Here is a 25819-nt window from a genome sequence, read left to right as displayed (position 1 = left end):
ACACACAGGGAGGCAGGAAGGAAGAAGGGCAGGAGGGAGGGATAGAAAGCTGGGGGGGTGGGGGAAGACAGAGACAGAGACAGAGACAGAGAGAGAGAGAGAGAGAGAGAATGAGAATCACTAAAATATTCTCAATTAGAGTCAGGGGAAATAAAATCCTGGGTTAACACAGTAAGCTTAAAAAAAAAATTTTAAAAATACTTACCAAGATGTCATGACCCCCTCTTATTGTTGAGTCCAGCTTTTCCATTCTAAATCCCTATATTCTGTTTATAACTTACTCTAAAATGTTCCTTTTGACCCTCTGATATTTCTCTTGCCTTGTCTCAATCCAAAGGCGAATTTATTTGCAATTTGAACTAAATCTCTTCAGTTATTTCAGTTACTTGAGTTTGAAGAAAATACCTGCTTTGTGCTTTCAGAAATCGTTCAGATTTTTTTCCACGTTCAAATAGCTTAAAAATGACTTTGTTTTGAAGCTGCAGAATTGGCATAGCTGTACTGAATATCCAATTCAGAAGGAGTTGGTTAAGAAATTTGGATTAAAGTACCAGAAACAATGAGACCCATGTAATCACACGGATGTAAGCGCACACACCACTTGTCACCGGCCGTCTTGCACATACATGTGACCATAGTCACAAGGTGAGTGCGAGTAACTCAAAGAAAGATCAAACCTACCCCCAAAAAATTAATTTAAAGCTCATGCCTGGCTTTTAAACTTTTGAAATAATAATAAAACAGCCCCAATTCCCACAAAGGACACAAAGGACAAATACATTTGCAAGGAACATCCATGTGACTTTTGCTAGAAGTTGGTGAGTATGATGCAAAGTACACCACTGGTACTTGCATCCTCTGAATTCTAGCTCAGGCTTTCTTCTGACTTTTATTTATGACTCCAGGTTGGGCCTCTAATCTCGCTTCATCATGCTCTCCACAAAATGAAAGATGACCTGATACGTGAATGTGCTGAAAACAATTAACCCTATCATCTAGGCTTTTCAAGAGCATCCATTGCAATAAATCATTTTATTTCACACCTACTGGAAGCCAGGCTGTATGCTAATGCTGCGGGTGTGGAGAGATAGATAAGACAAAGACGCTCCCTCGGGAAATTCCCTGAATATGGAAGAGCCTGAAGAAGTACAATAATATAGAAAAAACAGAGGTTATTGTCAATAAAAACAGACAACAATTTGAGTCTATTGCTTTGAACAAGAGAAAGATAAAAAGAGATAGACAAGCAGATAAACACAGAGTAGACAAAACATAGATCTATACATATATTCATACATTTTCCAAAACGGAAAAGTTTTTCACTCTACATAATCACCATCAACCCCTCCTCACTCCCAATCCAGTCCAAGCCTTCCCAAATAAACATACACTCTAAAGAAAATCAGTGTACTAGCTAAACAAATGCTTTTTTAAAGCAGGTCCCTCAGTGGTTCACTCATTCTCTTTCCATCCAGATTGTCACCTCCAAGCCCCTCCCACTCAAGATTTCTGGAACTCTCAAAAATAAATAAATAAATAAATAAATAAATAAATAAAAGAGGCCCCCTCCTAATATTCCCTCTGGATAATTATAGTAAAGAATTAGCTAGTTCCTCTGCCTGAAAAGAAACTCTTTGTCCTCCAAAATTCTGGTTTACTTAATGCCTGCTTTTCCTAGAACTACTATTACTTTTCTTAGATTCTAAATCACAAATTTTTTCACCTTTTCAAAATCATCGTGCATCTTACATTCAATGGGACGTTTAAGGTTTCTATTTTGCCTAAGAATATTATTAAATTGATAGTGCATCTCATGCTGATTCATTCATTCAACAAATATTGTTTGAGCACCTACTATGTGCTAAGCGCTACGTCAGGCGCTTGGTCCATGTTTCACCGTCTTTGAAGACGCGTATCTCATGACAGTTTCTTTGTTGAACACTAGGCAAACTCAAAGCAGCTGGAGAAAATTGCTGCTGAAATCTAGATTCAAAATCTCTTGACTTCTTGATTTGGATTTTTTATATGCATGCTAAAGAGACTTTTTAAAAACTTACAATAATGTCATTCTAATGAAGTGAGTTTTTGGAGCTGAGACGCAATGAACACGTTACAGTGTGTACTATGGTAATGTGGAGTGTATCCACACAGATGGTATTGATTTTCATTTCCTGTGAAGCTGAATCAACATGTTGTGGCTAATGTTTATATAATTTAATGTATTGAATAAAATGTACCATTGCTCTTTACTGGGGGATAAAAGGTCTTACTTGACTGTGGTGTCCTTGTGCTGTAAAACCACAACAGACACACTTAACAATTCGTAGTTATTAATAATCACCTAAGAAAATCTTTCCTGTTTTTTATAAAAACATAGTTTTTCTTTGATTAACTCATTTGTGTTTGTATATCACAGTAGAAGAAAGGCAACCGTTAATAGAATTTTCTCTCGTAGACTAATGAGTTTTGCAGATAAAGTTTCATTCTGGTGCTGACACCATAAGATGTCGACAAAGGGCCTGGAAAAATACATGGTAAGAGTCAACAAGCTGAGGCATCAGTACCAAATGAGATGTTTCTCCTCCCCAGGGTCCATGGCAGGGTAGACTAAGAGGGGGCCCTTTGCTTCCTGTGCCCCTCTGCCAGCTCTACTTTGTCTGCCTCTCTCCTCGATGATGAGGGCTCTCGTCTGGCTCTCTGATTATCTGAAACCCCTCACTGCAGCACTTCACATAATACTAGTCTCCTATGATTCAGTCTCTTTATTTATTTAAAAGGAGACAATTATGTCTACTGCACCAACCTCATAAGATTTATGTGAGGGAATCAGATTAGATAACTTAGGTGAAAACACTCATAAAATTGTAAAATACAGCACAAATGTCCATCGTGCTATAAATGACATGTTTGTTTTCATCATTATTGCTTAGCATTTGGAGCATCCTTCTCCAAAATTACCTGCCTCGTGACCATCCAAACTGCCATTCCTTTCAATTGGATTGGTCATTGATTCAATTATTTGGCTGCAGAAGCTTACAATAACGTGCAAGTGAATGACAATTTTTAAAAGTGCATCAGGATTGATAAAACATGATCAGAGAAAGTGATTTTTGTATATTAGTGTGCTGGCCATTTTACCACCATCAAACAGTGATTACCAACCCACTCAGTTTCTTCCCCAGAATTCCCCAGAGATGTGTCTTCCCTTGGGATTTTGTGATTCAGAACTGGGAGAAGAAGGAAGACTGAAAGGATAAGAGGCTTTTTGTTGATAACTGGAGAATGAGTTTAAGGAGAGTTTGCAGAGGGGGAGTCAAGTAACGGAGTGGAGGTGAGACAAAAGGAGGTTTTAGAAATGTTGCTAACACCTATGTGTCCTCTTCAAGGAGCGTATTAAATGTAAGTAAAGAAACTAAGTACATTGGATCACATGGATCATAGCTTCATCTCAACATTTATTTAACACTAAACTAATGTCAGATAATATATTCATTACTTTTCATGCATCATCCTATTTAAATTGACTCTAATCCTGTAAAACATACTACTAAACCCACTTTCATACATGGGGAAACCTAGGTTTTAAGAAGTGAAATAACCTGCCACAGTAACATAGCTGGTAAGTTTCAAAGCCCGGACCTGAATTTCAGAGACTGACCTTTCAATCACATACTGTACAATTTCATGCAAACCAGTCCCCGTTGGTAGATTGGATAGGAAAAAGGACTTTGATCAGCTGTGACGAGAGGTAAGAAGGGAGAAAAGTGAAGCCGTTAGTTTCCCTTCTTTAATCAGGTTGGTTCTTCATGTTCAGAAAAGCAGAATTGCAACAGCCCTCATTTCTGTAAGGTTAGCAACAACTTTGCTATTTATTGTTAAAGAAACTGAATAATGATGCACACAAATAGTTTTTGAAATAACATGAAAAAAATGCAATAGCCAACACCTACATATTCTACAAGCAAAAAAGGAAGCTATCTGCATGAAATTAGTTTACCTGACTATACTTAAAGCAGGGACATTCCCTGTTACAGATAGCTTTGTAAATGGCAGATTAGTTCATGGGTAACCCCAAACTTATACATTAAGATCAATTAAATCAACAACCAGATCTAAATATTTCTCCTTTAACAATAATGGAAATGAATTCTTTTTTTAAAATTTGTAATCAAATAAATTAACACAGAGAAAGACTCCATTGTAAACTACAAACTAAATTAGCAGATACCATTTTATAGTCTACAAGGCTTAAGTCAATTCTATTGTCTTTGGATTCCTAACAGTATGTAATACATTGGCTTATCTACACAGATGACTACTGAATTAAAGAATGAACATGCACAGCTAACAGATTGCAATATGTGTGTGTCTGTATATATGAGGTCAGACAATTAAGTTTGTGAAATTGTTTCATTCTGGTGTCGACACCATAAGATGTCCACAAAGTGCCTGGAAAAAATACATGGTAAGAATCAACAAGCTGAGGCATCAGTACCACATGATTTCACTTATATGTGGAATCTAAAGAACTGAATAAATGAGCAAACTATACAGATAGTCTCAGAGACGTGGAGAAAAAAACTGATGGTTGCTAGATGGGAGGTGGGTGGGGATGAGGGAGAAGGTAAAGGGATTGGAAAATGCAAATTAGTAGCCACAATATTGCCACGGGGATATGAAAGACAGTTTGGGGAATATAATCAATAATGTTGTAAAGATTGTGTAGGGTGTCAGATGGGCACTTGTCTTATTAGAGAGACCACTTCATGGACTGTGTAGATGCAGTGTACACCTGAAGGTGAATAATATTGAATGTCAACTATAATTAAATACATATTATTTAATTATATATACACACGCACATATATACAGTCATAGGATGTGGAGTTCAGCATAGGGAATAGAGTCATGGAATTGTAACAGCTATATACGATGTCCAAGGAGCTTTATTTGGGGGGGTTATCACTTTGTGAGGGTTGTAAATGTCTAACTATTACATTGTTTTGTACACCTTAAACTAATGAAAAAGAAAAGAAATTACCCCACCTAAAGAAAAAATTTAAAGTCTTAACAAGGAATTGCGTATAGCCATTTCAAGCAAAAGGCAATCTGATAAACCAATTTGAAAATATTTCGTTGAGAAATTTTCTATGTAATATTTTAATATGATATTAATATACAATTTAGGAGCCCAAATATCCATCAGCAAGAGAATAGATTTAAAAATTGAGGTAAAACAATAGACTGCTATACAACAATAAAAATAAACAAAACTTAGCTATGCACAACACAGATTAATCTCAAAACCATATGTTGAGCAAAAAAAAGGCAAGTCATAGAAGCATACGTGTAGATATGATTCAGTTTATATATAGCTTAAAACTTCATGAAATTAAGTGATTTATTATTTAAGAATACATACATATGTGGTATGACCATGAAGAAAAGCAAGAAAATTAATAACACAATATTTAGGATAGGGGTTATCTCTGAAAGGCAAGAGGTGGTGGGATTAGGAAGAGACCCACGACATAGGGAAATTCAGAGATACTGTTATGTTCTATTTTTCAAGCAAGGTGGAGAACACATTGCTGTTCATTTTATTGCTTTTTTACTGTACAGTCACATTACATATACTCTTCTATATATATTTCAGAATTTAAAATTCAACATAAGGAAGGGGGTCATGCCTTCCCCTTTGAATCTTCTTTTCATATCCTCCATACTAATTCAACATAGACATTGTCTTGATGTTATTTATAAATTCATCCTAGGCATGAGAATAAAAGATAAATATAAGTGGAAATAGAATCATGAGAGTTTAATGATACCATGACACTGAGATTTAGGGAAGTCCCACTAAATCCTGTTACCATCTCTTTGAGATGCTGAGCAGTGGCTGCCAAGTAGAAATAGGGCAAGGAAATTAATGACAGGGGGTGGGACTTCAGAGGGATTAGCCAAAGGTATCTTGCCCCACTTCCTGTTATTCACTGCATGAGTTCAGAACTTCAGAGCTTGTCCCTGTCAATTGCCCAAGTTGGCCATTGTTGGAAGAGGTGGGGCAGAACAGCCAAAGTCAGAGAAAGACGAGTTTGAAGGGAAATAATCTATGGCACTTTTAAAAATAACTCTGGTCAAAACTGGTAACGATTTGGGGCCAGCCCAGTGGCTCAGGCGGTTAGAGCTCCATGCTCCTAACACCGAAGGCTGCCGGTTGGATTCCCACATGGGCCAGTGAGCTCTCAACCACAAGGTTGCCGGTTCAACTCCTTGAGTCCCGCAAGGGATAGTGGGCAGCGCCCAATGCAACTAGCAACGGCCACTGGACCTGGAGCTGAGCTGCACCCTCCACAACTAAGACTGAAAGGACAACAACTTGACTTGGAAAAAAGTCCTGGAAGTACACACTGTTCCCCAATAAAGTCCTGTTTCTCTTCCCCAATAAAAAATCTTTGAAAAATAATAATAATAAAAACTTGTAACTATTTGATAAATAACTCCTGGAGGTCTAATATACAGTATAGACAATCATAGTGTATTATAGTCATCAAATTTGCTTAGAGACTAGATCTTAATTATCGCTATCACAAAAAAGAAATAATTATGTGATGTGATAAAAGTGCCAACTATCACTACAATGGCAATCATATTACAATATATAAAAGTATAAAATCAACATGTTGTATACCTTAAATTTGTATAATGTTATATGTCAAATATAGTTCAATTAAAAAAACAAAACAAAACTCTGGTCAAACTAACCCAGAGATTCAAAGTCAAATGAATCCTGGCCCCAGAAAAGGCTTTCATTTTATTGCTCCTTCTCTAGCTCTCAGGGTGGGAGAGGCAGGTGTGGGAGAATTTACAAAACTAATAGTAAAGGTGTATCTCAAAATCATTTCATGTTGTCTAACAAAACAGTGAAGATAAATTAAAAACATTAATCTCCCTGCCAACAATGCTATTATCACAAACTCAACAAATCTCTATAGCCCTATTATACACACAAGTTTATTAATTTCAAGCAACTGGTAGCAATTCACGATAGTGACATGAAAAAAAATCTGGTACCAGAGTGGAAATGTGTGCTTTCAAACCTTATTTAAAATCAAACTCTCATAGCTTGGTTTCTATTCAGTTCAACTTAATTTCTTTCAGGACCTGGGCCAGCAATCACACTAATTTGCATGACCACCACTGTTTAAACAGGCCCCTTAGTTCTCGATGAATGACTTTCTATATACTATTGGACTTTTGATGCAGAAATCAAGTGCCCTTATTCTGGTAGGCCTGGGGCAGGGGAGGAGAGGATTGACTGTAGCTGCCAAACTAAAAGAGAAAGGAATTAAAAGCAACCCTCCAAAAAGCAAAGCAAAGCTAGTGAAATAAAGCATACAGTAGGCCCTACACAAAATAAGAGTATGTGTGTATAACTTTTTGACTGAGAAGCTCTGTCTAGGCAGCTCTAATTTGTCTATAGTTGGGCCACCACCATTTCTAGCCTGATACCATTGTCCTAAAGTACTCATTTATTTATGCTGACTAGTAGAGAGTCTTAAAGGGAAAGGGTAGCTGTGTTTGAGCCACTTAGAATCTAAGAGGAAAAACATATGAGACAACCCAAAGGCAATGTGAGGGCCTTCCAGCCAGTCACAGCTCTGGTGACTTAAAACATTACGTATTTTAAAACCATTGCCATCCATGTCTTAAGCAATTTCATCCCTGTGTATCAAGAGCTATAAAACCATTGTTTATTCAACATGGTTAAAGCTCATAGAGGAGGAAACTAGAATGCATATACTTGCACAAGTCTGGATCTGTATTTATGAATCATAAATATAACTACACTAAAGAAATGCTACCCATCTTCTGCTGTGTCAATGAGCAGAGAAAAGAAAAAAGAAAGGCATGCATCTTTTTCTCTTAGCCTAATTGCATTCCTCACCTGGCAGTACAGCCTGGCAGAGGACAAAGTTTTGGAGGCAGACATACCTACAAGGTGTGATCAAACACTACAGTGAATGTTTAAATTTTTAAAATTTTATTACAGTAAAAGATACACTGCCATCAATCCCCCTTGATTCAAACACACTTATCCCATCATTCTTGCCACTTTCTGATGCAGTTCTAGAAATCCTCTTTTGTTAGTGTCTTCAGTTGCACTGCTGCGGCTACCTCGATGTCCTGAATTAATTCAAAACATTTATCTTTCATGGTCATTTTGACTTTGGGGAAGAGCCAGAAGTTGCATGGTGCCATATCTAGTGAATAAGGTGGATAAGAACACACCATAATGTTTTTATTTGACAGAAATTGCTGTACCAGAGCAATGTATGACATGGAATCTTTCCATTGTGGTCACAAAATATGGTGAATGCTGCTGCAAAATGCCATCCAATGGAAAGGCAGGGACCTTCAATACAGGAAGTGGCACCTTGAACCTTAGTAACAGTGTGTGACAAGTTTCAACTTGTTTGGTGCAGTCAGTCGGGTGTGAGCTACAGTGTGTCAGTCGGGTGTGAGAGAAGGTGTGCTTTAAAGTGTTCTATAAATCGTCCTCCATCAAGACAATGTTCCGTGTCCCACATCACTTCTGGTATGGCAATTTCTGTCAAATAAAAACATTATGGTGTGTCCTCATCCACCTTATTCACCAGATCTGGCACCATGCAACTTCTGGCTCTTCCCCAAAGTCAAAATGATTCAGGACATCGAGGCAGCCACGACAGGCCAACTAAAGACATTCATGAAAGAGGACTTCCAGAACTGCTTCAGGAAGTGGCAATAATGATGGGATGAGTGTGTTCGAAGTGAGGGGGAGTATTTTAGGTGGATTAATGGCAATGTGTCTTTTACTGTAATAATTTTTTTACTTAAACATTCACTGTATTTTGTGATCAACCTTGTAGTTAAAATAACCATATTACCCAAAGCAATATGCAGATTAAATGCAATCACCATCAAAATCCCAGTGGCATTTTTTCAAGAAATAGAACAAAAAAATCCTCAGACTTCTATGGAATCACACAGGACCCTGAATAGCCAAAGCAATCCTAAGAAATAAGAACAAGGCTGGAGGTATCACACTCCCTGTCTTTAATTTGTACTACAAAGTGACAATAATCAACACAGCATGGTACTGGCAGAAAAACAGACTTACAGACCAATGGAATAGAATTGAAAACCCAGGAATAAACCCACATATATATTTATGACAAATGAGCCAAAAACATACAATGGAGAAAAGAAAGCCTCTTCAATAAATGGTGCTAGAAAAATTGGAAAGCCATGTGCAAAAGAATGAAACTAAACTGATATCTGTCACGATATACAAAAATTAACTCAAAATGGATCAAAGACCTAAACATAAGATCTGAAACAATAAACTGCATAGAAGAAAGCATAGGTATTAAACTTATGGACCTTGGGTTCAAAGAGGATTTTATGAATTTGACCTCAAAGGCAAGGGAAGTAAAAGCTAAAATAAATGAATGGGACTATATCAAACTAAAAAGCTCTGCACAGCAAAAGAAACCATCAACAAAACAAAGAGGTGACCAACCAAATGGGAGAAGATATTTGCAAACAACGCCTCCAATAAGGGGCTAATATCCAAAATATATAAAGAACTCTTACAACTCAACAACAACAAAAAGAAAACAATCCAATTAAATCATGGGCAGAGGACCTGAACAGACACTTCTCCCAAGAAGACATACAAACAGCCAAGAGATATATGAAAAAATGCTCAACTTCACTAGCTATTAGGGAAATGCAAATCAAAACCACAATGAGATATCACCTCACACTGGTTAGAATCGCTATCATCAACAAGACAAATAATAACAAGTGTTGGAAAGGCTGTACAGAAAAAGAAACACTCATACACTCTCAGTGGGAATGTAAATTGGTACAGCCACTATGGAAAACAGTATGGAGGCCCCTCAAAACATGAAGAATAGAATTACCATATGACCCAATAATCCCTCTTCTGGGTGTCTACCCAAAAAATCTGAAAATATTTGTCCGTAAAGATGCATGAACGCCTATGTTCATTACAGCATTATCCATGGTGGCCAAGACATGGAAACAACCAAAGTGCCCTTCGATAGGTGACTGGATAAAGAAGATGTGGCACATATATACAATGGAATATTACTCGGCCATAAGAAAAGATGAAATACTGCCATTTGCGTCAACATGGATGGATCATGAGATTATCATGCTAAGTGAAATAAGTCAGACAGAAAAAGTCAAGAACCATATGACTTCACTCATATGTGGGATATAACTTAAAGCAACAAAGGAACAAGACAAACAAAGAAACAAAATCTCATAGACAAAGACAACAGTTTCATGGTTACCAGAGGGTAAGGGGGTGGGAGGAGGTAAAAGAGGCAAAAGTGGGTCAAATATATGGTGATGGAGGGAGAACTGACTCTGGGTGGTGAACACACAATGCAATATATAGGTGATGTTTTATATAAATGTGTACTTGAAACCTATATATTACTAACAAATGTCATCCTGATAAATTTAATTTTAAAAATAATCATTAAAAAAAAAATTCAAGGCAGAAGGATCCCATAACGTGGGAGTGTTTAATGAATTAGGTCATACTTGCTTTCAAAAATAATTAGGGAAGAGGGTAAAGATAATCTATTTAGTGTTGGCCACTTCTCAAATGCTGTATGTTCTGCTAGACAGTCTTTCCAATTGTAAGGCCACTTTCGATTCCAAATAGCTCTTCCTCTGGATTCAGAAAAGTGTTCCTGCTACATCCATAGTCTGTGTCTAAGCTCTGAGAGTATTGACAATCACCATAAAATATTACTAAAAATATTTTGGATTTGGCAAATGTAGTCACATTTTTGCCTTCTGAATGGTTTCTCTGAGTTTTAATTCTGAGGACATTTCAGGGAAAATTTAATTTTCACTTCTCTGATTAACTTGCACTTCATTTTTCATAATATTTTCTAAGAACTGCTTTATAGCCAAAAAAGAAATGAGCCTTTTAACAATGTGGGTCTGTAAATGAATAAGTCATGTTTTCCATAAAATGAGTGGACTAAAATTAATTAAATGGTGCTTCTAAACTCAAAACTCTTACAGAATGGATAGTTGGCAAACTGTCTTTATTCATCTAACTATTTACAGATCACCTATAATGTACAAAGCCCTGTGCTATATATTAGGTGTGTACAGAAAAATGAACAAAAATACTGCCCTTGCCTTCACAGAGCTTATCACCTACTGGGGAAGCCCAGTGATACAAAACTAAAAATGTGATAAATACAAAGGAAACGAGATTCAAAAAATACCATGGGGGGCATGAAGCATGAAACTGTCAGTAACAATTGGGACACCCTCTCTTGAATTACCCCGCACGCTTCTTACAGTGTGTGAGTCGGTCACAGTCCCTGCCCACCCTGCTCTCTAGTATTTGCATCTCTTCATGTTAAGATGCCTGAGGAAGTGCACCATGAAGAGGAGGAGGTGGAGACTTTTGCCTTCTAGGCAGAGCTTGCCCAACTCATGTCTGTTATCAATAACACCTTCTATTCCAACAAAGAAATTTTCCTTTGGGAATCGATTAGCAATACTTCTGATGCCTTTGACAAGATATGCTATGAGAGCCTGACTGACCCTTCCAAGTTGGACAGTGGTAAAGAGCTGAAAATTCACATCATCCCCACCCCCAGGAACACACACTGACTCTGGTTGGACACCGGCATTGGCATGACCAAAGCTGATCTCATAAATAATCTGGGAAGTCTTGCCAAGTCTGGTAGTAAAGCATTTACGGAGGCTTTCTAGACTGGTGCAGACATCTCCGTGATTGGACAAATTGGTGTTGGCTTTTATTCTGCCTACCTGGTGGCAGAGAAAGTGGTTGTGACCACAAAGCACAATGATGATGAGCAGCATTCCTGGGATTCTTCTGCTGGGGGTTCCTTCACCGTAGGAGCTGACCATGGTGAACCCATTGGCTAGGGTACCAAAGTGATCCTCCACCTTAAGGAAGACCAGACAGAATACGTAGGGGAGGGGCAGGTCAAAGAAGTGGTGAAGAAGCACTCACAGTACATAGATTATCCCATCACACTTTATTTGGAGAAAGAATGAGAAAGAAATCTGTGATGATGAAGCTGAGGAAGAGAAAGGTGAGAAAGAAGAGGAAGATAAAGATGACGAGGAGAAGCCCAAGACTGAAGATACGGGCTCAGATGAGGAGGGTGATAATACTAAGGATAAGAAAAAGAAAACAAAAAAGATCAAGAAAAAATGTATCGATCAGGAGGAACTGAACAAGACCAAGCCCATTTGGACCAGAAACCCTGAAGACATCATCCAGGAGGAATACTGAGAGTTCTACAAGAACCTAACCAATGACTGGGTAAACCAATCAGCACCCAAGCATTTCTCTGTAGATCAGTTGGAATTGAAGGCATTGCTATTCATCTCCTATCATGCTCCCTTGGACCTCTTTAAGAACAAGAAGGACAACAACATCAAACTCTATGTCTGCCATGTGTTCATCAAGGACAGCTTGATGAGTTGATATCAAAGTATCTCAACTTTATCCATGGTATGGTCTACTCTGAGGACCTACCCTTGAACATCTCCTGAGAAATGCTCCAGCAGAGCAAAATCTTGAAGGTTCATCATAAAAAGATTGTTAAGAAGTGCCTTGAGCTCTACTCTGAGCTGGCAGAAGACAAGGAGAACTATCAGAAATTCTACGAGGCATTTGCTAAAAACCTAAAGTTTGGAATCCATGAGGACACTACTAATCAGCAAGGCCTTTCTGAGCTGCTGTGCCATAACACCGCCCAGTCTGGAGATGAAATGACCTCTCTTTTGGAACATGTCTGTTACATGAAGAAGACCCAGAAGTCCCTCTGTTACATGGTGACAGCAAAGGGCAGCTTGCCAACTCTGCTCTTGTGGAGTGAGTGTGTAAGCGGGGCATCAAGGTAGTATGAATGATGGAGCCTGTCTATGAGTACTGCATGCAGCAGCTCACGAAGTTTGATGGGAAGAGCTTGGTATCAGTTACCCAGGAGAGTCTGGAGTTCCCTGAGGATGAAAAGAAGAAAGAAATGGAAGACAGCAAACCCAAGTTTGAGAACTTCTGCACACTCATGAAAGAAGTCTTGCATAAGAAGTTTGAGAAGGTAACAATCTCCAGTTGGCTTGTGTCTTCACCCTGCTGCATTGTGACGAGCACCTACGGCTGGACAGCCAACATGGAGCAGATCATGAAAGCCCAGACACGTCGGGACAACTCTACAATGGGCTACGTGACAGCGAAGAAGCACCTGGAGATCAACCTGAGCACCCCATTGTGGAGACCCTGTGGTAGAGGTTGGAGGCTGACAAAAATGACAAGGCTATTAAAGACCTGGTGGGGCTGCTGTTTGAAACTGTGCTGCTCTCTTCTGGTTGATCACTTGAGGATCCCCAGACCCACTCCAACCACATCTACCGCATGATCAAGCTAGGCCTAGGCATTGATGAAGATGAGTGACAGCGGAGGAACCCAGTGCTGCTGTTCCTGATGAGATTCCCGCCCCCTTAAGGGTGATGAGGATGCCTCTCCCAGGGAAGAAGTAGATTAGGAGTTCCTACCTACAGACCTCATGCCCTCCGTGTAGTGCCCTGAGTGGCTCAGGCCCACCTGATTTCCTCTGCTCATGTCTAGTGGTTTTTTTCTGTCCTGTCTTTCTGCCTAAGGCAGGATACAAGGGCCTTGAGCCTTCCCTTCCCACATTTGACATCGGGTTTGGATGTTGTGTGTGGTGGAGTTTTTCGTTTACTTTGTTCTGAAATTAAAGTATGCAAAACAAAGAAGATGAAGTTTTATACAAAAAAATAATAACAATTGGTAGTACCCAAAACAGTTTCCTGAAGAAAACAATTTATTTGGGCTTGACATGTTTTCCTGAAGAAAACATCAATTTATTTGGGCCTTAAAGAAAACATCATTTTGCTTAGCATAATAATCTCAAGATCCATCCATGTTGTCACAAATGGCAGTATTTCATCTTTTCTTATGGCCGAGTAATATTCCATTGTATATATACATATATACCACATCTCTTTATCCAATCATCGATCAAAGGATATGACAGTAAGTCAAGAACCATATGACTTCACTCATATGTGGGATATAAAACAGAAAGCAACAAAGGGACAAACAAACAAACACTCATAGACACAGACAACAGTTTAATAGTTACCACAGGGTAAGGGGGAGGAGGGGTGGTAGAAGAGGGAAAGTTGGATCAAATATATGTGGATGGAAGGAGAACTAACTCTGGGTGGTGAACACACAGTCTGATATAAACATGATGTATTATAGAAATGTACACTTGAAACCTATAAATTTTACTAACCATTGTCACCCTAATACATTTAATACAAGAAAACACCATTTTATTTTAATAATAAAATGAGGGGTGAAAGGCACTGCAGGCAGATACTAACATGACCAAAAACAGGAAAGCATGAGATATGTTTTGTGTTGGAGGAAGTACAGATTAGTGTGGCAGGAGTAGAAGGTGCTTGGCAAGAGGGAAATGTGATAGTAAAGGAGTTGAACTGGTAGGATGGTCCAGATTATAAAAGGCCTTGAATGGCTTGCTAGGAATTAAAACTTTTTCATTTAAACACTGGAATCATGAATGGGTTGAATCACATGATCAGACATGTTTTAGAAGATATTGGGACAGATAAAAGATAGATTGAGATATGGAGACAGTGGAGTTGGAGAGACCAGTTAGACATCTCTAGCAAAGCCCAGGCAAGAAATAATGAAGGTGTGAGCCCACATAGTGGTAATTGAGATGGGAAGAAGTCAGGGGCAAGAAATGTTTCCAAAATTGAAATAATCAGGACAAATTGGCTCTTTCGATGTGTATTTAAAGGGGCAGAAGTCTAAGGTGGCTCCTAGTCTCTCCGTGGCCATCTTATAAAATGGAGGTCACAGAGGTTGGCAGAATTGAAAGAAAACATCAAGACTTAGATTTGGAGTATTTGAGCTCCAGGTGCCAGATAGATATTCATAGGGGAACAGCAAAAATACAGATGGTAAGCAGGTCCGTGCCTCAGAAAAACGACCAAAAATAGAGCCACAGATTTAGACAAGGCAAGAATAAGGCATATGGGCAAGAGAACTAGGCTAAGGTGTGATGTACCCCTTTAAATGGATATTCTTTCAATACCTAGTTGCATTAGTTTGTTAGGGCTGCTCCAACAAAGTACTGCAGGTTGGGGGGTGTAAGCAATAGAAATTCGTTTTCTCACAATTCTAGAAACTAGAAGTCCAAGATCCAGGTGGTTGGTTTCTTCTAAGGTCTCCCTTCTTGAGGTGTAAAAGATGGTTTTCTCCCTTAATTTTCACATGGTCTTCCCTCTGCATGCGTCTGTGTCCAAATTTCTTCTTCTTATAAGGACACCAGTAATATTGGATTACGACTCACCCTAACAACCTCATTTTATATTCATTACTTCTTCAAAGAACTTATCTCCACATATAGCACATTCTGAGGTACTAGGGGTTAGGATTTCAACACATGAATTTTGAGGGAGACACAATTCAGCCCATAACACTGGTAAATATTTATTGAGAGGAGAGATGGAGCACTACATTGGAAATGACAGAGAAGGAAAATCACAAGTGACAAATGAGTAATTCAGCTTATCTTTGAATTGTACACCTTGTTCAGCAAGACAGAAGATAATCAGACTCACCCTCCCTAGTGGCAGTTTAAAAATCATCTATTGGTAATTGAACATGCTAGATAGTTTGAAGGATTTAATAAACTGAATCTGACATGTATATGGATAAATATAAGGTGTATGAATACCCTACCATGTATTCAGGCATACTACACACCCAGAATAATAAAAGCAACAAATAGACCAATGGAATAAAATATACAGCCTAGATACAGATATCTGCATAGATGGCAGTTTGATATATGATAAAAGTGGCATCACAAATCAGTGGGAAAGTAATGCATTTTTAGGAAGGTTGATGGCAAGCTGGTTTATTCTATAGAGAAAAAGAAATCTGTATGATATACAGAGGTGAGTTTTAGATTGTTTATAAAACTTACCTGTGGAAGGTAATACTATATAGTCAGTAGAATATATCAGCTCTTTCCAACTAGCACAGATCTCTTGAGAGTACTGGACAAGTCCTGTTTTAAACTATCATTAGACCTTGTGAGTGTGCACTGATTGCTGCTGGGGCTCTGACTGAGGCAGTAGTTGGTACCAGGTATAGGGAATGACAAACAGATCCTCAAAATGGGATTCTGGGATTGGGTTGCTTGTATTTGAAGATTGCACAGAGTATCAGGGGGACAGTGAACACTGATAGTCCAAGGTGCACAGAGGTATCATGTTCACTCAGATTGTCATCAATGGGGGCACTGAGTGAAGGTAGAAATCAAGGTACTGGCTGATAAAGAAACTGTGATACTTAATTGCACCCGGTGATAATGGTGATTACTAAGGTGATGAGGTGGAATGACTGCTTATGACGGCTATGAAAAATGTATGTAAAGAAAATGATAAGAATAAAGCCTGGAATTTCCAATCCAAGGCACTGATGAAGAACAAGAAAACCTCTGGTGCTTTAGATGCCTTATAGATTTCCTTATCTTCTGTAGCTGCAGGGCAGATGTGGCTGAGAATCAGGCCACAGCTTAACTGTAAGAGTTAGAATTGCTATTTCATTTAATCTTTTATTAACTTTATTGAGGTGACATTGGTTGATAAACTTGTATAGGTTTAAAGTATACAATTCTATAATACATCTGGTGGGAATGTAAATCGGTACAGCCACTATGGAAAACAATATAGAAATTCCTCAAAAAATTAAGAATAGAATTACCATATGACCCAGCTACCCATCTTCTGGGTATTTACCCCAAATATTTATCTGTGAAGATATATGTAACCCTATGTTCATTGCAGCATTATTCACAGTGGCCAATACATGGAAACAACCAAAGTGTCTTTCGATACATGATTGGATAAAAGAAGATATGGTACATATGTACAATGGAATATGACTCAGTCATAAGAAAAGATGAAATACCACTATTTCATTTACATACACTAGGCTACCAGGTCTCTTTTACTAAGATGGGAGACTGGTTGGGAAAGAATAGGGCTCTGATGTCTGGGGTGGGATAGTTGCACAAACACAGGCAAGATGATAGCTTTAAATTTCCAGATATCGCGGAATCATTCTCATAGGGACCTTGATTGAATTGGTATCCCAATGACTATCACCCCAGTCCATTACCTGGTGATATCTGATGAGTGGGGAAGAAAAGCAAGCACCTCAGGTGCCTTAATAAGACATATGTGCCAGAAGGGGGTAACAAACTATGGAAAGTTCAGGGGTTTGCCCTAAGGGAAAATGTTCTGAAGTATATTGAGATATCCCTTCTACAGAAGTGACATAATGATGTACCTTGAGTCTCCTCCTATGAAGAGAAGGGTACAACACCAGGTGGACCTTCTTGGATTTTGAAGGCAACATATATTTGAGTGTGCCGCTCTGACATTTCACTAATACACTGGAACATATCAGAAAGAATAGTAAAAGCACATAAATATTTTAAAAGGGTGATGGTAGACAGGATATGTGTTTAACCCATTTGTAGACTGATAATAATCACTAGAATACTCTATTGGTTGGTCAGTTATTATATATTTTGTGTAGTTAGCAGGATGAACTTAAACTGTGTACGTGTGTGTGTATGAGAGAGAGAGAGAGAGAGAGAGAGAAGAAAATATATTTTAAGTAAATGATTCAAAATATTGAAACTTTCAGGAAATAGATCTCCCTGAATTGGGCCTTCCTTAAGTGTTTTAAGACCTTACTATTCAAAGTGGGGTCATTGAACCACAGGGATCAGCCTCACCTGGGAACTTAAAATGGAGAATCTCAGGCTCACCCAGACCTATTGAATCAGAATCTGCATTTAACAAAACCCTCAGGTGATTTTTATACAAATTAAAGTTTTAGAAGCATCACTCTAAAGTATGTGTTTGTTTTATAAGATGCGTCAGACACTGGGGAAGCCTGGTATGTGCATCCTTACTAGATTTGGGGGTTCTGGTAGGATCTAAGAAGTTCCCACTTGTTCTAAGCAAAGCCTTAGGGCTTCACTTGTGTGCTTTTCCATGAAACCTTTGGATTAAAAAGAGGGAAGCTGAATGAGAACCACTGCTAAGGACAACAGATACTACTTACAAGTTTATCATCTCTGCAATTTGTCTCCAAGAATTCTAGTTCTAGACAAAACTCTGCATCTTCCTTTGTCTCAAAACACATGTATGGGCACCCAGGAAGTACTTGCAGATCAAGTGCCTCTTGGTTTTCACACACCATACGCTGTTGTCTTTGTCTAACGCTCCCTTTCTGCAACCTCTCCCTGCCCTTCCCCTGGCTGACTCCTACTTGAGTCTCTAGTCCCAGTCTTAAGTCTTCTGAGGATCATCCTGTGACCGCCCGCCTCACTGCACCCTGCCTTCACACACGGTGAGTGGCCCCTTACGGGAGTCCTCACATCAGCTGCACTTTTTTCTAGAATGGAGCACAATGAAATGAAATTGCCTAGAAGCTCTGTGAGGGTAGGATGTCAATCTCTGTGTACCTACAGCAGAGACCCGGAGTCTATGGCTTTCTAGGTTCCTATATTTACTTGCACTTTAAGTGAAGGAATACATACATAAAGGAAAAACGTACCCAAGACCATACAGCTAGGGTTAGAGTCAAGCTCTGACTGAGCCTCCAAACCCCATTCGCCCTCATGATGCCTCTAGGTCACCTACCAAATAACCCAGAGTGCAAAATTACAAAGCAGAGGTTGTGACATATAAGTCTCAAGTTTATTTTATGTAGAAAGTGCATCTTTTTACATGTATAATCATGATAGCATCACCATGCAGAGTTCCAGTACCTTCGAGTGAAGACTAGAGAGGGATACATTAGAAAGAAAAGTTGTTTGTACGATAAAATAGTTGAAAGGAAATGGTTATCAGATATCATCAGTGCCTTGAAAGAAAATTCAAATATATATCACAGTCTTCCTTTGTTGTAAAAAAAAAAAATTACTCTGAAACTTTTCTTTATTACTTAAAAATAAATTCTTAGGTTTGTTTTCAGAAATGAGTGTTTGTGTAGGTGAGAGTTCACACTTGATTCCTTTTGGTACAGGTAAATATTTCTTCCATTTTATGTTTGAACTTGTTAACTGTGGTAGCCTGAAGGCTAAAGAATATAATAATTGTTGCTCTCTCTCCTTGGCACACCTTCTTTTCCTTTTTTTTTCTTTTTCTTTTTCTTTTTTTTTTTCCTTTAAGTATAAATGAAACTCTAGCCCAGTTAGTTCTTCTTGGTCTGATTGCCAGACTTTCCAGTAATCACATCTGAATTTTTTTCGACATGTGGGCAATTTTCATTACTTCAATCCAGCAGTGACCTTTGGAATTCCGGAATCATTTTGCCTCCCCTTCCTGGCGCCCCCACGAGACTCAGAAGCACAAACATCTGAGGGACCTCTGGGCATCTTCACATCTGTTGGCATAGAAAATGAAGGCCACTGTGTGTTAGATTTTTCCATAACAGGTGCTGAGCTTGGGAAAGTTGGTTTTTGAGGGATGAGCAGAAGCAGGACTTAATTCTTCATTTCCAGGCTCTTTGGAAACACTTAGAAAACAAAGTTAATCTGTTTATACAAAGCTCACATTGAGAAACCACAGTAAGCAATTGCTAAGTAAAAGTCAGACAGGTTTATGGTTTCAAAGTCCTACATTTAATATCAATTTTCTATCCAGAGCAACTCAATCCTTCAGTCCGGGGTTATGCCATCTTGATGCATCTTGAATCCATGGAATAGTATTTATTCAGGGGGTAGCTTGCTTGTCCTTATGCCCAGGTTTCAACAGTGCAGCACAGAGTTGAAATTCTTTCCAAGACTAATTAGCCCAGTGGAAGTTATTCACTAGGAACAATACAAGAGTGTGAAATACCATCTATATTATCTGCCTTACAAAACTCTCTGGAATCATTGCTTTTCTTTGCTCACTGGCAGTAAAGACTCTAAATTACAGAAACAATAGAAGCACTGTGTTTAACCCAAAATATCACTGAAATCCCATCTTAGGAAAATCTGTTTCTTTCAAATTTTCTCAGAGAAGTACAAAGTGTTGCTTGGTGTGCAGTTATCTGCCGGTATAAATGGCATAAATGGATGATTACTTAAATACGGCTTCTTTTAGAAGAGAGTTAGAGACTTTACAAAAGCATCAAGCTGTGCTCGCCATACAGGTGAGCCTCTTGCAAGTAAATAATTTGACTTAAAGGATTGTTAGAAACTTTTCTTATCTCCTAACCCAGCAATAATTGCTATATTTCTAATCTGCTTTTTTAAAGATCAGTTGGCATTTGATTCCTTCCCAGTATCTTAAAAGTCAGGAATTATTTAATGGGAATGGGAAGGTAGGTGAGAGTATCAAAGATAAATCGTCTTCATCTAAACACCCAGAAGTATTACCTTCCCTGTCCTTGCAGCATGAAGCTGACCACAACCAAAGCCTGCCTCTGAGGCCTCTCCATAAGTGTGCCTTAAATATGCCACAGATTTAGAATCTCGCAACAGTGTTCGTCTCAGAAGATCACGTTCAGAAGGGCTTAATTTTGTCAGCCCTAGTGATCTTGAAGAATTGGCTTCTAACTCAAATATTCTGCCGTCCTTTGAAATCAGTGAGCAGGTTGTCCCTTCACTGGGCACCATCAAACCTTTCTGCAGAGGAGGAGCTTCCTCTGACTCCCCAGTACTGAAGCAGTCTTTGTCCTTGTAAATTAATTACCCTTCCAAGGTACGCTCAACATTCGGCTTATACTACCACATTCTCGCTTCCATTTTCAAAAATCTGAATGCTTATGTACTGCAGATTCTCAAGGGTTTCCACCAGATTTCAGTAGGCCCTTGCAGACTTCTGTGATCAGACTTGTCTGACTCACTTGGTTAAAATTTGCTGCTGAAAAACCAAAGTGTCAGAAAATTCAGTGGATTTTATTCCTCTTAGTAAAAGTTTAGCTCACCCTTCCGCCAAGCAAGGTGGTTCCACTTTTGGAGAGGAAGACCAGGTAGGAATGTGGGTGGCTTAGCAGAAATCCATCCCCTCTAAAGAAAAAAACACTCAAAGCACTCTTCTCAAAACAAAGGCCATGCCATTGATATGTAGGCGAGCCAACTCAAGTGTCATAATTACATCTCCCAGTTGGCATCCAGATAAAATCATATATTTGAAACTGTTACCCAAATATTTTTCTTAGCTTTGCTTCACCATTGTTCTGTTCTATTTCATAGAAAGGGAAAGTGACACTAAGAAAGATTACCACACTGGCCTAAGACAGCCAGTCCCCTCTGTCAATTCAGTTCTCTCCTCTTTTCTCACCTAACTGAATCAAATAGACTTCAATTCTCTGTTATTCTCACTGTTGCTGGATCTTTGTAATAAAAGTGAACCTGTTTCAGCATTCTGGCAAGCCTGAAGCTGAAGAAATAGCAAAGTCATATTAATGGTATGGGAAACAACTGGAATTTCCATGGAATGGAGGTATCACCAACAATATATCTTGCCTCCAAGATTCAAGAGACAACTAGATTTCTTTTATTATTTTTTTACCATAATAATACATCCTCTGTAGTCTATTAGCAAAGAGTACGTTTATTTTGGCTCAAAATACGACATCACCAATTTAGCAGAGAGAACCATTTCAGAGTAAAAGACACTCTGTGGCAGTTATTTTCCAAAAATGTCCATCCCAATATCTCTGGGCCCACAAGATCTTCTAAACCTTGCCACAACCAAATCAAGAAGTGAAGCCTAATCCTCCTCTTTCTTTGTAACAAGTCTATGTGACTACCAAGCCTAGGTTAGAGAAAATGTTTTATCTTCCCCCTTGCTTGATGGAACACTCACATAAATAGCCTGCCCTGAGGCCACCATCTGTGAGGAAGCCCAAACTAGCCCACCAGGCGAGACCACATGGAGCCCCAACACTATATGAAGGTAATAGATACAGAGAGGGTGAGAGAGGAAGGGAGAGAGAGAGAGAGAGAGAGATACCTGGCTAGCCCCCAGCTGTTCCAGACCACTGTTCAGCTCTGACTACTGTCTATAACCTTGTAAAAGACCCAGCCAGATCCTCCGAATTGAGCCCATCCCAAATTTGTGACCCACAGAAACTATGAAATAATAATATGATTATTGTTGTTTGAAGCTGCTAACTACTGGGGTGATTGGTCCTGCAGCAATAATAACCAAAGCCGACACCATGATTCCTGTCATAGAAGAAACAGCCTATGAATTTATTTCCCTGAGATTCTATAACTGCTAGCAAGATAGGAATTGAAGGTATGATGGACTGGCCACCATAATACTCACTTTCTTTTGTACCTTTAACTTGAATTATTCATAGACAAACTGAGAGATAATATGGCTTAACAACCTACATACATATCTTACAGCACCAGATTTTGCCAGCTTATACTCATCTGACAGCATCCTCTTCAAGGTAGGCAATGCCTTTCTGGATCAATATCTAATTTAAATTATACTATGTATATATTCCCTCCATCCCCAGAAATCCTGTCCATTTCTGGATGCAAGAACAAAATAGTAACATGTCATCTCCTCACTAGTTAGTAATATGTTTTTCTTATTGTCCGTGTCTTACTTTTTTAAATATATTTATTTCTATGTAAAGCTGAATGTACTGGCACATGCTGTACCTTTTCCTTAGAAAAAGTGCATATGCTTGGCATGGCGGCTGTGTGCAGACAGCTGGCATGTTCTAGGGTACAAAACGAATCATTTCTCCATTTCACAGATCCAGCCTTCTCACTAATTTGGAAAAGTGGTTGTTTGGGATTGCTTATTTTTCCCAGCACTTTGCAAAGCTTGAGTGTAGGAACAGAGAAGAAATAATACTAATTCGATTTTGAAAAAAACAAAAAACAAACCTGCAAAGAATCTGCTGTTCGATATTCTGCTGTTAGGGTGATTGTGCTCATGAAATGTTATATGCCAGAGACATCCAAGTTGTGGCAAAGAAAGTCACAGTCAATACCTCTCACTGTTGCATTTTTCATTAAGACAATGAGAAATTGGTCTAGCATAATAACAATCAGTCGTGTCCTTGAAGGGTGGATGAGAGTGTTATCTACTTGAATATCACATTTATTTAAAAAATCAAGTAGGCGACTCCAAGATTGAGAAGTTTAATGTTTTTCTGAATCATAAAAATGAAAACCTGACTATAGCCCACTTCATTGTAACTAAACCATCCAAAGAGCTCAGGGAGTAGAAAGAAATTATTTTGTAAAAAAATGGAATTCTAAACACTTCTCACATGCTTTACAATGTGACCACATGATTTTTTGGATACTTGGTCACTTGTTATTATTGGCTTTCTATAGGTTTTTCTTATTATTATTCATAGTTCTTAAATAAAAATACCTGCATGGTTCTTGAACTTTTCTCCTGTTACCTTATTTGAGTTGTGTCCTTTCAAAGCAGCTCAGTAATTTGTGCGCACTTAATACTCTGGCTTGGGTAATGAATGCATAGCTTCTAAACCGAGCAGAGCCTTATTCATTTCCTCTTTTGAAAACACTATCAGTAAAAACTACCCACATTCAATCTGCCTACAGTTTTGGCAGAGCTTGAAAACATTATGACTCTAAGATACACCGTTAGCTTAATATCTGATCTCATTAAGCTATGTTGCTTTCTAAGCATAATGTAAACAAAGTAGAATTAGTAACAACTTCCCTGAGTCATACGGTATAATTTATTTTTATAGCAGCTACTTGTTAAATGAGGATATCTGTCTTTACATAAGCACTTGTATTTCATTACGTCCTGTGTCTTTGTTGCTCATGAAAAAACAATCCTGCTTTCAAGGACATGAAAGAAATAAACCCTCATATTTCCAACACTATGAACAGATTTTTTAAAAATCCACAAAGCTGTATTTTTAAAAGGTGTTGTCTATTAATTTGCTGTATTTCTTACTTGGCATTAAACAGAAAAATAATTCAAAATTAGATTTCAACTATACAAAATACATCATAAACACACATATATTTATTGCAAATTTCTACTTAGGTAATTAACACTTTTATAATATCAATATTAACAATTGAGCTGGAGGCTTGGATTGTTGTATGTTTTTCTTTTTCTTTCCCTTGTCAAGCAAAATGAAACCAGCTCTTTTCTGGGTGTAACTAATTTTGACTTGGGTTTTCCAGAGCAAACTACTCCTGAATTTGCCTTTTCACACCACGCTAATTTTCATTAACAACTTAAACTGGAGGCAGTTCTGTTCAATGTGAAACAAAATGAGGCTTATAATGAACAGAAAATATGCCCCCACCTGTTTAGTTTTATTACTTTCACTTAGAGAGTGGCTAAAAGTAAACAAAAACTGTTTTAAAAAAGCAACCTTAAAGGGTTCTCAATTTGGACACCATGCTTTGTTGGCGACTTGGATGAAAAAGACCTTTAAAAATATTTAATGTGACCCGGTTTATGTATACCACATATATAGCTGTCTAAAATTTTCTGCAGACTGATTTCAGACTGCACATGAACTATCAGAAATTACTGAACTTTGCTTCCCTAGGATGGTTTCAAGCAGGCTGGATCTATTCAGGAATAGGCACTTCAATTGCTCCTGAGAACTAGCAAAATTCAGTGGAACAAGACTAAGGAGCGTTCAGTGAGGGACACTTGCCTTCTTTTATACCGTGCAGTAAGAAAGAAATTAAATAGTCATAAAACAAACGACACTCAGGAAGGGCTAAAAACATCTCCCTCACCTATTTTTATGTCATTACTGATAACATGACTTAGATATAGCCTTCCAAACAAAGATATTTTGGCAGCGGTTACATTGTGAATATTTAAGCAGGCATTTTTCAGCAACTAATTGCATTTCTGATAGCACCGCCCACCCAGCACAGACCCCACTAAATGCTTTCTCAAATTGTAAATTGGAAGTCACAGCCCTTCACCATCTGAACTGTCTATGTTGTTCTGTAGCACCTGCATTAACAATTTTATTCCTGATATTGTATCAACTAAAGCACCTCTCTTATCCAACAAGATGATAATCTTGAGATGAAGAGTTGATTTTTCATATAGCTCCATGTTTCCGTGAACAGGTAGCTAGCTTTGCTATTTTCAAAAAACCGGAAATAGTTAATAGACAAATTTTATGCAAAGTTCTCTCAGCAATTGGTCTCCCCACCCAAGAGGTTTCCTAACTTGATGCCTTCTATCCATTTTAAATGCTGAGTTTGGCACAGAAAACAGTTAAGAAAATGACAGAAAAAATGACTGTCATCGGCAACTTCAAAGTACGGCCATACAATTCAGAATTTGTTACTAAAAGTCTTTCAGGTCTAAGCCACACATGGAGGTATTTTTCCCCTCATTTCTCAAAGCAGAAAAAGCTGTGTTGAAGATCGCCCCAGCTTATTAATTTTGCAATTGATTATACTGATTGCATGAAGATTTCCATTGCAAAAACAGATTTTTAAGGACTAAAAATATGACAATTATGCAGGTTACTCATTTAAGTGAATAAGTAACTACAGGTTTTTAAAGCAGCCGACACTTAAAACGCAAGGAGTCATTTGCCCTGTTCTTTCACTTGCCTGTAATGTCTAATTCAAAGTTTTTGAAAGGGAAGTGAAGGAGGGACGCAATG

At 38.3% G+C, this 25819-nt stretch overlaps 1 pseudogene; it reads left to right on the top strand.

The window, feature by feature from the left end:
* Positions 1 to 11466: 11466 nt before the first annotated feature.
* On the top strand, positions 11467 to 13625 carry LOC109446452 (heat shock protein HSP 90-beta-like; annotated as a pseudogene).
* Positions 13626 to 25819: the final 12194 nt, after the last annotated feature.

Source organism: Rhinolophus sinicus, chromosome 4, assembly GCF_057876585.1.
Source record: "Rhinolophus sinicus isolate RSI-liver-muscle chromosome 4, RSI-T2T, whole genome shotgun sequence".
In the NCBI taxonomy this organism is placed as follows: Eukaryota; Metazoa; Chordata; class Mammalia; order Chiroptera; family Rhinolophidae; genus Rhinolophus; species Rhinolophus sinicus.
This window is presented reverse-complemented; position numbering and strand designations above follow the sequence as displayed.